Source organism: Engraulis encrasicolus, chromosome 5, assembly GCF_034702125.1.
Source record: "Engraulis encrasicolus isolate BLACKSEA-1 chromosome 5, IST_EnEncr_1.0, whole genome shotgun sequence".
NCBI lineage: Eukaryota > Metazoa > Chordata > Actinopteri > Clupeiformes > Engraulidae > Engraulis > Engraulis encrasicolus.
The window spans coordinates 39,448,046-39,463,695 of NC_085861.1; the positions used below are offsets into that span (position 1 = coordinate 39,448,046).

At 42.9% G+C, this 15,650-nt stretch overlaps 1 protein-coding gene across 9 annotated transcripts in view; it reads left to right on the plus strand.

Moving 5' to 3' along the window:
* The first annotated feature begins 10,119 nt into the window (after positions 1 to 10,119).
* The window catches only part of mef2d (myocyte enhancer factor 2d), an 85,000-nt gene continuing 79,469 nt past the window's right edge, over positions 10,120 to 15,650 (plus strand). For all 9 annotated transcript variants that reach the window (XM_063199316.1, XM_063199318.1, XM_063199323.1 and 6 more), the window contains exon 1: positions 10,120 to 10,333. The gene's annotated coding sequence lies outside the window, so the exon portion shown is untranslated. The remainder of the gene's footprint in view (positions 10,334 to 15,650) is intronic.

The window sequence follows — 15,650 nt, forward strand, 5'->3', positions numbered from 1 at the left end:
ATTATTAGCATAGCTTAGCATAATCACTGGAAGTGAATGTGAGCATTAGCATCAAGCCACAAGTGATCACAGGATGGTAGCCTACTAAATAGCCGTTTTGCACTCTGGTACATTTTACATTAATTTTAAAATAGTTTATACTGTACATTTGATGATGTTTTGCTTGCATTGCTAGGCTTAATTTGGCTATACTGTTAAAATAGGCAATGCAAACACATAGGCTACATGAAAATTATGTGCACGAATAATGCTTGGAAATGCTGCAAATATGTGAAAATCAAAAAACGGTGGACTGTTCCTTGAATGTACAGATGGCCTATACTGAGATGGCATAGGTAGGCTACATACAGCTCAATGAGTTATGTTGTAACATTAACTTCAGGCACACCATCACAATGTCATTCCAGTGACCTAGCCAGTCTGGGCCTACCCATACCTATGGTGCTGCTCCTCAGAATTTCACCACTCCACCAGTCTGCACCGATATTTCAAATCTTACCAGGATTAGTAACCAATTAACTTTGTGCATTTCCAATGGGGTATGTTAAAGTAATGACATGCTAGTTCTGCAATTTGTCTTTCCGGTAGGTCTATCTGGTCAAAGGAAGGAATGATCTGATTGATTGTAGCGCCAATAGCATGCAGAGCCATTTGAAAGATGCGGTTCAAGCCCTCCCCTCCAGAAACAGATTTTCAAGATGACTTGGCCAGACCAACGCACGCTGAGCTTTGAAGTTGTAATAGCCAGGCTACTTCTGCCTGTCCTATAGGGCTAGCCATCATCATCATGTCTTCTAGACCAGGGGTGTCAAATCCAAATTTACAGTGGGCCAAAATCTAAATTATGGACGAAGTCACTGGCCGAACTCAATGATTACTAAATGAAAAATGGGCTAACATTGAGCCAGCACGCACTTAATGGAGGCAAATTTCACAATTTCCCATCATATGGTGGTTGAAATGTTCTTGTGCATATTCTGCTGTATATGTGGGTGAGATATTACCCTCTTCTGAGCCCCTTCATATGCCAGTGAGACACCAAATCTTGTATTCAAGTCATGTTACTTTAGTATAGTAGTGTATTAAAGTATAGTATATTGTGTATTAATGGAGTATGTGGGCCAACTACATGGGTTCTAAATTTTTGTTTTCTCCTGACTGCGCGAAACTAGCTGCGCTCAACTCAACTTCTGATTGTTAGAAACCGCTGTCGGTCAAAAAATTAGCTCGCGTGGTTGGCTGCCAGTGTCTTGCCCCTCCTCACAACAGCGTGTTTACAAAAAAAAAAAAAACTTTTTTGATCTTGCGGGCCAAATAAATTGACCCTGCAGGCCAGATTTCACCCCCGGGCCTGAATTTGACATCCCTGTTCTAGACCAATGATGGTTTGTCCATCCTCAGGTGTGAGGTGAAACACCTCTGACAAGTCAGTCAACGTGAACTTGTAATGACATACTGTACCTGTCAGAAAACTGTTACCATGGCAATGGCAAAAATGATAAACCGAATCTTTTGGTACTAAATTGCAACCAACTAAATTTTAGGAAAAGCCACCAAGTTTCGTAGTCATAACGTAAGTTGTTAAGGAATTATACTGCATCAAAGTCGACGCGGGCACTTTTAGCCCACCCCAGTCTGGATACAGTTAACATCTCCCATTCTTTTACAACAGAATATGGCCCATAACACTGTTTGTGAAATTTGCCTTTGAGTATTAATTACACAATTTTAGTCCATTGTTATGTAATAAGTAATGAGTTTAGTTGTTAATGGTTTTATTTTGACACAATTGAAGTTTGTAAGAACATGTGAATTCTGTAGGCCTATTCCCTCTAAGGAACAGTGTGATGGAGTGACCATCACTAGGGTTGTGGGTGTGTTCTGACTGTCACGCCAACGAGCCTACCCCAGAAGGTCCAGGTTTGAGTCCCGGCTGGGCGGGGTCAGCCCTATGTTCCCACAGCCCATTGATCCCACGGCCCATTGGTCCCACAGCCCAAATGGTCCCAGCTTAATCCTGCTGCTCCATGTTCCCCCAGTTTTATGAAATTATTCAAATATAAGCCCTATGCTTTACAACTCCATGTTCCCACATTTTCAAGTAAACTAAGAGAACCAATAGGCCTAAAAGTAATGTTAAAAATCTTAGTGATGTGGGACCAATGGGCTGTGGGACCAATGGGCTGTGGGACCATAGACACGCTCCCGGCAGGGCAACTCTACTCCCCTTCACTACAAATGGTGTCAGAAGTGAGATGGCCGCGCTAAGCCCCCCACATTTGGGCTTGCATGCCCATGGGGACCCCGGTTCGAGTCCGGCCGGGTCATTTCCCAGCCCTACCCCATATCTCTCTCCAGCTCATTTCCTGTCTCCTCTCACACTATCCTGTCATAATAAAGGCCCCAAAAGCCCCCAAAAGATACTTAAAAAAAGAAGTGAGATGGCTTCCGTGAGGCCATCGGAAGTGTACCCTTGTGTGTGAGCTGTAATTCCATGTGAGGGACCCCCGGGATTGGTGACCCCGGTGCAAGGGACCCTAGTAATGGGTGAAGCATGGGGCACACTGGATGGGAGAAGCATGATGGGCAGTTGTGTGAGGGACACCATGAACGTGTGAAGTGCATGGGTGCGCTTCCCGAAGAAGAAGGCAGTGTGATGGAGGGACCATCACTAGGGTTGTGGGTGTGTTCTGACTGTCACACCAATGAGCCTGGCTCTTTGTTGTAGTGGTCTGACCCCCAGTTAGCTACCCCAAAAGGTCCGTATTCTAGTCCCGGCTGGGCAACTCTACTCCCCTTTGCTACAAACAGTGTCTCATTGCTAATATAGCCTACTGTTGGCCCTTACCCTAATCATAAACTTGTTTCTAGAAGCCATGCTGCTGGATATGCTTGATGGAGGAGAACTGGACGAGACCTGGGTGGCCCTTGTTTACTCACAGTGTGTGTGTGTGTGTGTGTGTGTGTGTGTGTGTGTGTGTGTGTGTGTGTGTGTGTGTGTGTGTGTGTGTGTGTGTGTGTGTGTGTGTGTGTGTGTGTGTGTGTGTGTGTGTGTGTGTGTGTGTAAATTCAGAGGAAAAATCAGCATGCATTATTGAGGTGGGTTGTTGATTTGATCTGTATATGGACACTTGTTACTACTCGAAAGTGCTCAAGTATCAGCCATTATTGGAACGTATTTCCCAGTTGGGGTATGATTGCAGACTAGTAGTACTGATCTTTGGAAGCTTAGGCCATGTACACAAGAATGTAGTTAGAGGACTGCAGTTAGGAGGAATGCAAAAAAGAGGAGCAAAGAATTTGGTTAAGTTTTGCTCTGTTTCAGTTATTATTGGTAGTATGCAGATATGGAGACATATATGTTTTGTTTATCCATGAATTTTGAAAGCTACAACAAAAAGAGGACTGGTACTATGTAAAAGTGTGTAGCCCGTAAGATCTATCAACATGTCAAATACCTTTTCCAAAATATTTGGATCTTGTACCCTGTTGCTTGTCTCTTGGATCCAAATAAAAGTAATCAAATGTGTGTGTGTGTGTGTGTGTGTGTGTGTGTGTGTGTGTGTGTGTGTGTGTGTGTGTGTGTGTGTGTGTGTGTGTGTGTGTGTGTGTGTGTGTGTGTGTGTGTGTGTGTGTGTGTGTGTGTGTGTTTGTGTGTGTGGGATTGTTTGTAGCTGGCCCTGGACGAGGCAGAGGGGCTTGAAGGCCATGTGAGTAGATCAGAGGTGAGCAATTGCAAGGGCCACATCTTGTGTTTGAGTATTAACTGAAGGGTCAAATCTTGCAGGCAACTTGCCTGTGTCAATAAGAAGAAAGAGTGTACGCTGACATAACTTGTCAGTTTTGCCATTCCTGCACATTTAGTTGTTGCCTATGCACTTGGTTAATCTTAAAGGGACACTGTGCAGGAAATGGTCAAAAAAGGTACTGCAACTATGATGCTCATTGAAACTGGGCTGCCTATTGCCAAATTTCATCTTTACATGAAAGTTTACTGAGTAATAAACAAATATTTTTTAGTATGGTCCAAGTACAGTCGTTTTTGCAGCTAAAAATGGCTATTTTTGGAAATTCAAAATGGCGGACCATGGAGAAGATCCCCCTTTTCATGTATGAAAAGCGCAATTTTTCCAGTCATAATGAATACATAGAATTTGATGCTGGTGGTAAGTATTCATGAAAAAGGTAACATTAGTGAATGGACAGCATGAATTCTGGAAATAAACAACAAAAAATCTCACACAGTGTCCCTTTTTAACCAGATTGTATCCAAAAAACACAAAATCACAGCTGCCCAAATCACGGCAGAATTAAATGTGCACCTCAAACCTCCTGTTTCCACAAGAAATGTCCATTTGGAGCGTCACAGGGTCAATACACATGGACGGGTATATACTGTACTGTATATATATTATTGTGGTCTAAAACCAGGTGTTGCAGTTTTTTTCTAACCCCTGTAGATGCTATGCTCTCTTAGTTCTCATTTTAGTTTCATTTTGGGGATGGTGACAGGAACCTGTATGTCACAGGCCCTGGTGCGACGACACCTGCTGAACCTGCTATAGTTACACCCATGCAGGGCCGGCCCGAGGCATAAGCGAACTATGTGATGACTTAGGGCCCCCATGCCACCTGGGGCCCCTCATGAGCAGCAAAGTTCCAGGAAGAAATTAACTATCCACCATTTTTCCTAGTCATATATGTCTTTCTCATGTACCACATATCAGGGTGCCCCTCACTGATGGGAGGTACAACGTAATTTTTTATGTACCACTTTTAATTGTAAAAACCCTGAAATACACGCAAAATACAACGAAGAGTAATAGTTTTGAAGCAAAAAGATATTCCTTTAGCTTTCTGTTTGAGAAATTTTGCTCCAAGAAGTGCAGGGCATGGTGGGTACACGGTCTACACACAGCCTATCTATGTCCTTAGCAGTGGTGGTATGGGGGGCCCCCACATTAATTTTTGCTTAGGGCCCCATAAGGGCTTGGGCCAGCCCTGCACCCATGGATTAGGTTTTCAATAGGTTTATGTCAATGTCTCTTTCCCTTTCATGATACAAGTATTTATTAATACAAAAAACACGAGACATTTCAAAAATATTTATGGAAAATGGGACTCAGAGAAGGGAATACACACTGTTTCGTGTTGCTGTTACTATGACCCACTTGACTCCGCTGGACTGGACTGTATGTGTTTGTGTACGCTAGTCTTGTTCTTGCACGTTAATATCTGTCCTGTTAATGTCATTCCTGTTTAGGTCTTTGCTGTGATAGAGAGAAGCATACTTTCTATTTCCTTGTGACCTGTGCATATGAAGAAACTGCCAATAAAGCAGACATGACTTGACTGTAGCCCCTATGGCAGATGGACCCGTCGACGGGCCTATTCACTCTTTGCAAAAAACACTCAACTACACCCTAACAACATTGCTATGACATTGCAGAGAGTCTTAGGTACCCAATTAAGACTTGGTCATTACCATTTTTGTGACAATAAGGAACATGTAATATGTTTTGAGTATGTTTTACACTGATGCCCATGCTTTGTATCGAGATTTAATTGCAATAAAACATTTTTTTTCTAAATTGTGACAACAAGGTTATATCAGAGGCCCTGTGCTAGGGGGCTGATCAGGACATAGCAGATGACTATAAAAAGCCACTAGAGGGAGCCAGAAATCAAATCAAGTCAGGCAATACACTGTGGAACTCAGCTGTATTCTCCATTAGTGTTGTATTCCTTATTGTACAATACAGAAAAATAATGTTTACCTTGATGGCCCACCAGTTTCTTGTGAGCAGAGGTGTATGATATAAAAGTAGCCTACTCTTAAAGGTGTAATTACCACATTAATACATGATCTTATCAGAGTTGTAGTAGAAGTAGAAGTACTCAGAAGTTACACTTACAACAGACATTAGTATGATATTACATCACAACCATGTAATATCATTCTACTAGTGTTATTACTGTAATAATACTTCTATTTTATACAACTTTGGATCTTATATAGTTTATAAACCAGTTATTTCCCTGTACTTAATGAGGTACACTTTAAGAGTACTTTTACTTTATATACCTACATGTAGGATCTGTTGAGTGTTGAGTGCATAAAGTACATTTGCTACATACACAATAGACAGTAGAAGTCAAGGGGAAACAATGCTTTATTTTATGGTCAAATTATTGTCTTCTCAGTAGTGTTAGCAGAGTTTGGACTCTGTTGGGGCCTACTTTGTCTACAGATGTCGACATATTGTGTATGTGTGTGGGTGTGTGTGTGTGTACGCGCGCACATGCATGTGTACATATGAATGGCTGCATGCATAGTCTACGTACATCCAATGCATATCCATTTGACATTCTTGCTTTGATTTAGTCCATCGCCTTGCACTAACACACCAAGCGGGCATCTGAAACACTACTGATTGCCTTGCACATCTGACTTGCTGACTTAACAGAAACACTATCATTTGCCAGAGTCTGCCCGCCGCTCCATCCATCCCGTCTCTTGATTGCCACACATGGGCACTGATTGTGGGGGTACGGCGACGACGGAGGTGGTGGGAGGGTTTGTTGGCTCTGTTGCCATAGCGATGCTGTGTTGCTAAGCAGCGGGCTGAATGCTACACGGAAGCCAAGTGCAGCCGAGCAGCAGGTCACTGCGGAGGGGGGTGGGGGTGGGGGGGGATTTGCACCCACACACCTTTCATCTAACACACTCCACACAACAAGATAAATGGAAGTGGGCTAGGCAGACACTTGTGAATATGGAGCCCGACCGACCAGTGCGAGGAAGTACCACTATATACAAAAGCAGAGAGAGAGAGAGAGAGAGAGAGAGAGAGAGAGAGAGAGAGAGAGAGAGAGAGAGAGAGAGAGAGAGAGAGAGAGAGAGGCTAGTGGCTTTCAATCAGAGAAGTGGGGGTACCATAACACTTAAAAGCAGTGAGATGATAAGGGACAATCACATTAGGCATATGAACAATTTGTGATCATGGTATAAAGAGAAAAAGAGGAAATAAGATATGAGAACATTTGAATGGCATACTACATTGCTGCCTCCGTCATTGAAGACTAGACATAATCTGCGTCTACACAGTCATGCCAAGATAGGAGTCAGACAGACTTTCTAATCACCAGCTGTGGGCATTACTGGTGGGCTGACAACGCATAACTGTTTGGTTCAGAAAATATTTGGAAAACTGTGGTTGAAGGTGCAACTTAACTCACAACCCAACTAACACGCACACGCACACGCACACGCACACACACACACACACACACACACACACACACACACACACACACACACACACAGATTGACCGAAAGAAAAATGGCAGCCTCATTGTCATTGTTCTTTTCCTTACTTTTCTTGAACCCTTACAAGATGGGTCAGGGTCGTAGCAGCAAATTGTAGGCCCTATGCCAGGGGTCAGGAACCTTTTTTGCTGGGGAGAGCCATAAAAGCCAATTTTTTTAAAAGAAATTTTCGGTAGAGCTATACCATTTTAAAAACACTGAATACAATTAAAAGCATGTACTTCAAAAGCCCCACAATTTAAGAGTGCACTGTCAAGTTATTACTTCTATTGATAAAAGGTAAGTGGGTTGCCAACTGTTAACTTCATTATGGTGGGGGGATATTTTGTATTTCTTAGATGTAATTTCCTGCATTTTAACACATTTTAACATCCTTTGTCCCGTTTCAACTCAATATGGAACCCATAGCCTACTTTATTTATAAATATGATTCCGTATTTCAAGGGACGGTTGGCAACCCTTTGTAGGCCTAATAGCCAGATACAGATCCCAAAAGAGCCACATGTGGCTCTAGAGCCATAGGTTCCTGACCCCTGCTCTAGAGCCATAGGTTCCTGACCCCTGCCCAATGCAGTCAGCTCCAATGGACCCCGCCTGTCTACATGAATCACTGCATGGGCCCCCTATATACATTGGTTCTCAGTGTTTATCAACACAATGTTATGAAGAGGGGCAAGACACTGACAGCCAACCACATGAGACATTTTTTTGACCAACAGCGGTTTGCAACAATCAGAGGTTGAGTTGTGCGCAGATAGGTTGGCGCAGTCAGGTTATAAACAAAATTTAGAACCCATGTATACATGGGGCCTTGGTAACTAACTCAGTCACACTTTCATCCCCTGTACGACACCCCTGAGATGGGTTCAAGGGTCATCGCTCATTAATAATAGGCCTATCGATATGGCCTTTAACAACCTTCATCAACACCATGGTGTAAGTGTGTTCTATTCTAAGTGTATATTTTCCCACTGTTAAACAAACTATTGGCTATGGCTATGCTGATTTGCCAGTGCACTTCCCTTCCCACCATCTCCTGTGGAATTCCTGTCCCTGGCCGACTGACTGCTGGCTGGCACCCTCCTCAATTGTGGCGGTGGTGCTGCACAAATGTGCGAGAGGGCAACAGGGTGTCCATCTGTTTGCATTTATTCTCCTCCACCAAAACCTCAGTACATAAGCCTCTTACTACAGAATAAAACACGGCGTAATCTCTCCCTCGCCACTCCCTGTCTCTTTTCTCTCTCTGGTCTCCCCATTTCTCTTGCGCCCTCTCTTTATCTCACTCTCCTCCTGATTAGGTTAACTCATCTCCCCTTGCTTTTAATTTGTCATAACATTCATCTGAAACTAGGCGGTATACATTGGCATGGGATTTAGAACATGTAAACTATGGACAAACAACTTAATCAAATAGTGGGTTCACTGAGATTTCTCACATTTACTGTAGGCCTATTTCACCTCAGAACATGCAATGGAGTGTAGTCTATGGGAGATAAAAATGAAGAGTGCATTGTAAGCCAGTAATAAAACAGTCCTGCAAACTGACATGTTTTCATATTTTTTGTTGATCCCAAATGGATAGTAATCCATGCCACTGGCATTTCCTTTATCAAACAACTGTATTTAAATGGTATGTAGGCTGTGACCAAGGCCTACTGTATCTTTAAAAGTCCTTCTTGCGAATGGGTAGTCTCTTGCTGTGACAAAATGACGTGCAAGGTTCTCTACGGAAAATATGGCGCAAAGTGAATTCTCTGAAGGCCATTTTAACGTAAAGAATCTCATTATCCTTGAAATACAACTGAGAACAGGGCCACGAATCTGCATAAAACGCGGTGTGCGTTCAGAGGATACATGTTTAAATGTTTATCGGTCCATTCCGCCTAATCGCCATCCGGTTTTTCATTTTTCTCACTGTAGCACCGCCTTCAGCACTGTAAACACTGTATTCTTCCACGTGATTAAATAGTGCTCTCTGTTTTGATTCCCTCCTCTGTAAAATAGGCTATATTAATCTTACATTGCATTTGTATGTTTAAATAGTAGCTTTGTGGTTTGGTTTTGTCATTGAGGACAATGAGAACATTTAAAATAGGCTACAGTATTTCTGGTAGTCTTCAGTTGAGGTAGGCTACAGTTTGTGGTGACAGTAGTTGGACACATCAGACTGTGTAGGCCTAATTGAGTTTGGATGTTTAATATAATAGGGGGAAAATGACAAAATAAGGAATTATTTTTCTCAAACATGAAAGGAAAATCGCTGAAAAAAAGACACACCAAGAGTATTAATCATTATTATTCAACTGCTATAATGTTCTGTTAAGATTGAACTGTGATCATTAGGCCTACAACTTCATCAGATGCTGAACACTTTCGTCTAAATTATTTAGTCGGAAAATCTAATTCTATAAGGCTAGCCTATATATCAGCATAGAATGAAAATCCCGTACCCTATGAGCTACTTTATGCATATGCAAATGATAAAGAAAGCACACATTTGTATATAAAGGAGCTTGGATGGTTACACGGATAAAGATTGAACTGGAAAATAACATATTGCCTCCTATTGCATTTACCACAGTGATACACTAGTTAAGCGGAAGGATACATTGTTGCGTTCAAGTATGATCTCCCTGTAAGTCCTTCCTATTTCACCTTAACCCTCGCCTACCAACTTTGCTTTCAGAAGTAATGTTGCTCGCGCATTGGTTTTGATTGGCTGGAGGTGATGGAGGATAGGTTTCTATTGGTTGCTCATATGTCAATCATAAAACGATGCCAATCATGGTAGATTGAACATCGCTTACATTGTATCATTTGACTGAACAAGCTACCTAAATAATTACCTAGTACAGCTAGAGGAAATGATTTCTGTTATCAATGCCGATAACATTTGACTGTCAGAGCGCCTATTTTTGTTTTCTTTTTCTTGGACTCACGTACAACCAGACCTCTTGAAATAGCGTCTCAGCCCCACAGATGTGGAAACATTACTCCGGGGTAAGTCACTCTTTACCAGCTAGCTCGGCAGCTTGGAGAGCTAGCTAGCCTGCTTGGCTACCTCATAATTGCACTTTGACATTTACGTTTTGCCCGAACTTCAACAAGCATCGATACGGGTTGTGCCCTGGACCAGGCAGCAGCGTTATAACAAAGTTATTCTGTGCGCCACGCAGTGTGCGTTCTGCTTGTTTGGGGACTGATGAGCTCATGAAATGGAAGACAAGACTAGAGCTAGCAAACCAATCGTGCCATAGGCAGCCATCAATTCGATATGGTGGTCCAGATATCGTGTTTGTATTGTTAGTGTCAAGGGTACACGTTAACTCAATTGGCCTGATAATGTGTAAATACAGTAGAACAGGCAGACGCGAGAAATGACTGACCATAGTCAAATTACGAAGTGTTACGCATTGTTGTCGTTACATTCGTGTGCGCAACAGTCGTGACAGGCAGCTGTCGGAAAGATTAATGTCCAAAGAAGTGTCATGCAGATAACCTCTCTCTATTTTGTAGACTTGAATGGTGTTTTAGAGTCCTACATGGTACGCGATATTCATTTTCACTGCATCAGTAGGCTACTTGTCCAGGTGGACGCTACTTTTTGAGCCTATGAACTCCAACCTCTATATTTTTTATTTTTTTTAGCCAAATGGCCATAAAGGTTATAATGGTTGTTTCCCCTGCATGCTGGATAGATGTCAGGTAGCCTTGAAGAAGAGAAACACGCGCTCTCTAAACATTTGACACGTCAAGTTCGGTTGAAGTAACCGAGGAATCTGGAAGAACCCCACGAAAAAGTTACTCTTGTATCACTGGGTACAGATGTGGCAACATTGTATATCAGCATTTGTATCGCGTGGAGGTCGTTGTCAGCATTATTTTCATGTAACACGTGTTGTGTTGACATTTTAAACGCCATTAAAATGCCTTTCCCAGCCAATGTATGTAGCGGTCTGCTTTGATAAAGCTTGTGGTGATAAAAGCATAGCAAAATTCAGAATTTTGAAGCACCCTAGCCTACGCACGAAAAACTGTAAGGTTTATTCCTCGGGCTAGTGGAAATCCGAGCTCATTATAAGGTGAGCGCTATGGTCATGTCAGCAGGTAGAGCATGTCGTGATTCCCAGCAGAGACTTAAAAAGCGTAAACCGAATCCCCTGGATCTCGAGCCAGTCAGGTGTCCCACACATGGGAAGTCATACAGATGGTCAAATGTTCTGTAACGTTTGCTCAAGCCTAACGCACGGCTGTCCACAGTCCACGTTTTGTTTCAACTGCTATGTGATTATGGTGTCTACACCAGCTCCATGTCCATTACAGCCTGTGTAATAGAAACAGTGTAATACATTTGTTTGATAATGGGCAAGGTGAGAAAAAAACCCTCCAGTTTTTGGTCTTGGTAAAGCGGCGAGTTCCCTGGCTCTTTCCAAATATGTTGACCCACGCGCGCGCATGGAGTTGGCGCGATTTTAGTTTTTTTTTCCAATACTCACATGTACTCCATGTACCCCATGTATGAGATTTGTTTCTAAACTGTTTAAGCGGCATAGGACATGTGCGAGGTTGTGGGGTAGCTCTTGAGGGAGGCGAAGGCCAATGGTGCCAAGGTTGCCTGAATGTGGATCCAAGCAAGTAGGCAGTTAACCTCATTTGCTCCTGGCCAAGCTCTGGTTAGTTTTAATGAGACAAGATGCCACCCTCACCTTGCTTTGTGCAATGATATGTCCTTGACTGTCATTTATGAGAATAGCCTGAAAGCAATTCAATTCCCCATTGCACGTTGTTTCTACACAAGACCGAGCTAGGAAATTAGATTTCAGAGTTTTCAAACGGGCATTTTTTCCCTCACACTATTGTGCATGCAGTTCATCCCAGCGGTTGTCATGCAAAGCCGAGCGATGACAATTATTGTATGAATGGTGATAATTGGGGCGAGTTACTTCAATTAAGGTGCTGCTAGCCCATTGCAAAACCAACAGCGAGGTGGATTGGTGGAGAGGTGATACGGTTCTGCCTTGCCATGCACATTCAAAATGGCCTCCATCTCCCCTTGTCCATGCTATCGGGGGATTACGGTCAAGGGAGCCAGGTACACTCCCAGCAAGGGCAGAAGCCTCCTTACCGGCACTAATCTGTCTTGCTGCAAGCCCCTTAATTGAGCCGTCATCAGCTGATCCAGGGGTTAAACATCAATTAAGGGACCGAGCGCACGCACACTCACGGGTGGCAGGGGAGCCCAGGGGCTGGTGGTGGAGGTGAACACAGTGCCACACCACCCACTCCCCCCCTCTGTGCAGCCATGCTCAATCATGTCAGACGAGATGGAGAGGAAACTCATTTCACATGGGCACGACAGGAAACAACCTGTGTTTTCCTCCTGTTTGCTGGATGTTTTGCCTTTATGTCAGAAAAAAGGGGAAAAACTAGCCTGGCTTGGCTTCTGTGAATTGCTTGTTACCAAGATCCTTAAGATAAGATAAAGACAGGAAGATTTGCTTATTGTTTGGGAGTCTGTTTTTGGCAAGATGATGGGTCACCTCCTACTTGTGTAGAATTCAGCACATTATATTCTAAAGTGCGTTTTCTTGTGTTCACTCAAATTGGCATTTAAAAGAGCACATTGGCAGAGATACAGTAGATGCTTTTGGTTGCAGAATTCTCGCATGGTGCAAGGCTGGCAGATGGGCTGAAGGCTTCTAGATGAGAAGACCAAACCCAGGGTTGGTTGGCCTCTTTCGCACATTTCACGTCCAGGAAAATTATAGTCACCTGCTGTTTTTTTTCTCTCTTTTTTTTCTTTCCTGTGCTGAAAAAAATCAACACCTAATTAGTTTTAAGTGCTCATAAACAGGTAGAAGTCAACTGTGACTGCCTGGCTGAATGGTCTCGATGACAACGGGCATAGCAACAATAACGTCTGTGACACATGCCATTACCAGCAACAGAGTTTCATCTGGCTTTTTTATATAGAAGAGAGGGTTGAGTGATGAGCAGCCAGAACAACAAATGCTTGGCAAGAATTGAAACACGTCAATGGGCTAAATGTGTGTTTTCTGGTGCTGTTTCTCCCTGACTTCGTGTTTCACTTGAGTAGACTACAACTGTGATAATCACGGAGCCCAGTCGTTAATGCACATACAATCTAATGTAATATACAGTAATGTAATGTGTGCAACATATGCATGTATAATGTACAGTGTGTAAATAATGCACATCAGGGTTTTCCATACGTAGTCCATTCTGTGGCGCCGCACTACAGAATAAGACCTGAACACCACAAATTGATCAACAACAATGTCAATGGCAGTAGTACACGCATAGTACTCGCGCTGGCCTAATGTTTCTTGCATGTCTTCGTACATACTGTAAAATACTGTATTCATGCGTTGACGTGATGTAACGTGGCAACGTAAAGCCGTTAGTTACCTCTGGCAGCAGCCTCAGCCGAAGTAGGAGCGCTGGTCTATCTGCAATTCATAATTGATTTACTGACATTTTTCCTAGGCCAGAGATGAATAAAATCTCTGGACTATACAGGCTGGTGGCCACCACTGGTGTCCTCTTACTGAAGTGGTGGCAGCTGCTGCCCCCATAAAAGAAGAAAAAAAGAGAAGTGCCCCCCCCCCCCCTCTCTCTCTCTCTCAAATTTCTCTTGCTCACTTGAAGCTCACTGAGTGATTTTGTTCAAGACTGCCCGAGTCTGAATTTGTTTAAGGCTGCCTCTCTCTCTTCCACAATAACATCAACATTGCACAGTTTATCATTGTTTAATGACAAGTGGGGATTTAGTGAACTGTAATAGGCAAATTTCGCACTATGGGGGGAAAAAGATGATTAGAAATGGGACTTAGTAGGTCGCACAAGATTATGTGTGGGGCTCTGTGAATGTCTCCATCCCCGCTGCATGTCTAAACTATACCAATTTAATGGCTAGTCAGCACACACTGGAGTTGTACAGCACTATTTTGTATGTAAATAACATCATAAAAGATTTATCAAGTACCCGGGATAAGCTTAGTCAACTGCTTCTAGCAGGACGGGAGCCACAGTGCTTTTGTATTCAGACTGTGTAGCCTCGGAAGCCTGGGCCTATATCCCCAGGTGATTTTAGTGTTCACAGAGCCCTATGGATGTGACTTGATGAGCTTGGGTGGAAGTGTTGTGCCAAAAAATGTAATAGTTTCACAGCAAATATGGTAATACCTTTTGTGGTGTGGCTGACACTTCTCTCTGCATCTAACCTGATCATTGACCTTAGCATCGGGCACCAGTGAAGTGAACTTAAAAGTTGATGATATTGATGTTTCAGGGACAGTGAACCCACACACAATCTAAGGCCTCTCTCTCTCTCTCTCTCTCTCTCTCTCTCTCTCTCTCTCTCTCTCTCTCTCTCTCTCTCTCTCTCTCTCTCTCTCTCTCTCTCTCTCTCTCTCTCTCTATGTCTGTCATTCTCTCTCTATCACTGTCTCTCTTATTGCCTTCAAGAACAGTTGGCCTGCGTGCTAAGTAAGCAGTTACTTGGGGCTCATCTAGGTCCAGAGGAAAGGCTGCGGTGAACAATTTAGTGCTCACACAAACATACAGTACAGTAGGGGAAATATCACTAAAAAGAGGACAGTATTGAGGAAGGAGAAACACTGACTGTATCATTTGTAGCATCTTTCCAGCATAAACGTTACTATTCTTGACCTAATTCTGGGCAAAAAAAGAAACTCAATCAAAATTGCACATTCATATATTTCAGTGTAGGATTACTGAGTGGCTAAATGCAGGACTGTATTATTAAAACTCCTCAGCTGAGCACACACGCACACGCGCACACGTACACACACACACACACACACACACACACACACACACACACACACACACACACACACACACACACACACACACACACACACACGTGAGCCAGGGCCTGTTTGCAATACCCACTAGTACTTTGCTTTGTTTCTCCTGAACGTGTATTACGTTACCACGCTGTAGGCTTTATCCAGATTAAGTATTTCTCTCTCCCCACCCATTCCTGCCGGTTATATACGTTTTTCTAGCTATAAAAAATGGGCCTTCCTCATGTATAAAGCCCACCCAGTGTACAAGCATAGCCCAGTGTGGGAATGTCACGTGACCAAACAGAAACAAGCTTCACATGTGGGTTTTTTATAGGTCAAAGGGAACTTATATGCACATATGTAAGATTTGTATGATCTGATGAGGACTAGAGGGACCTAGGGTCTATATTAAGTTTATATAATTTCATTTTACAGTATCACGTGATGAGTTTTTTTTTATATTTTTATATATAGTTTTATAT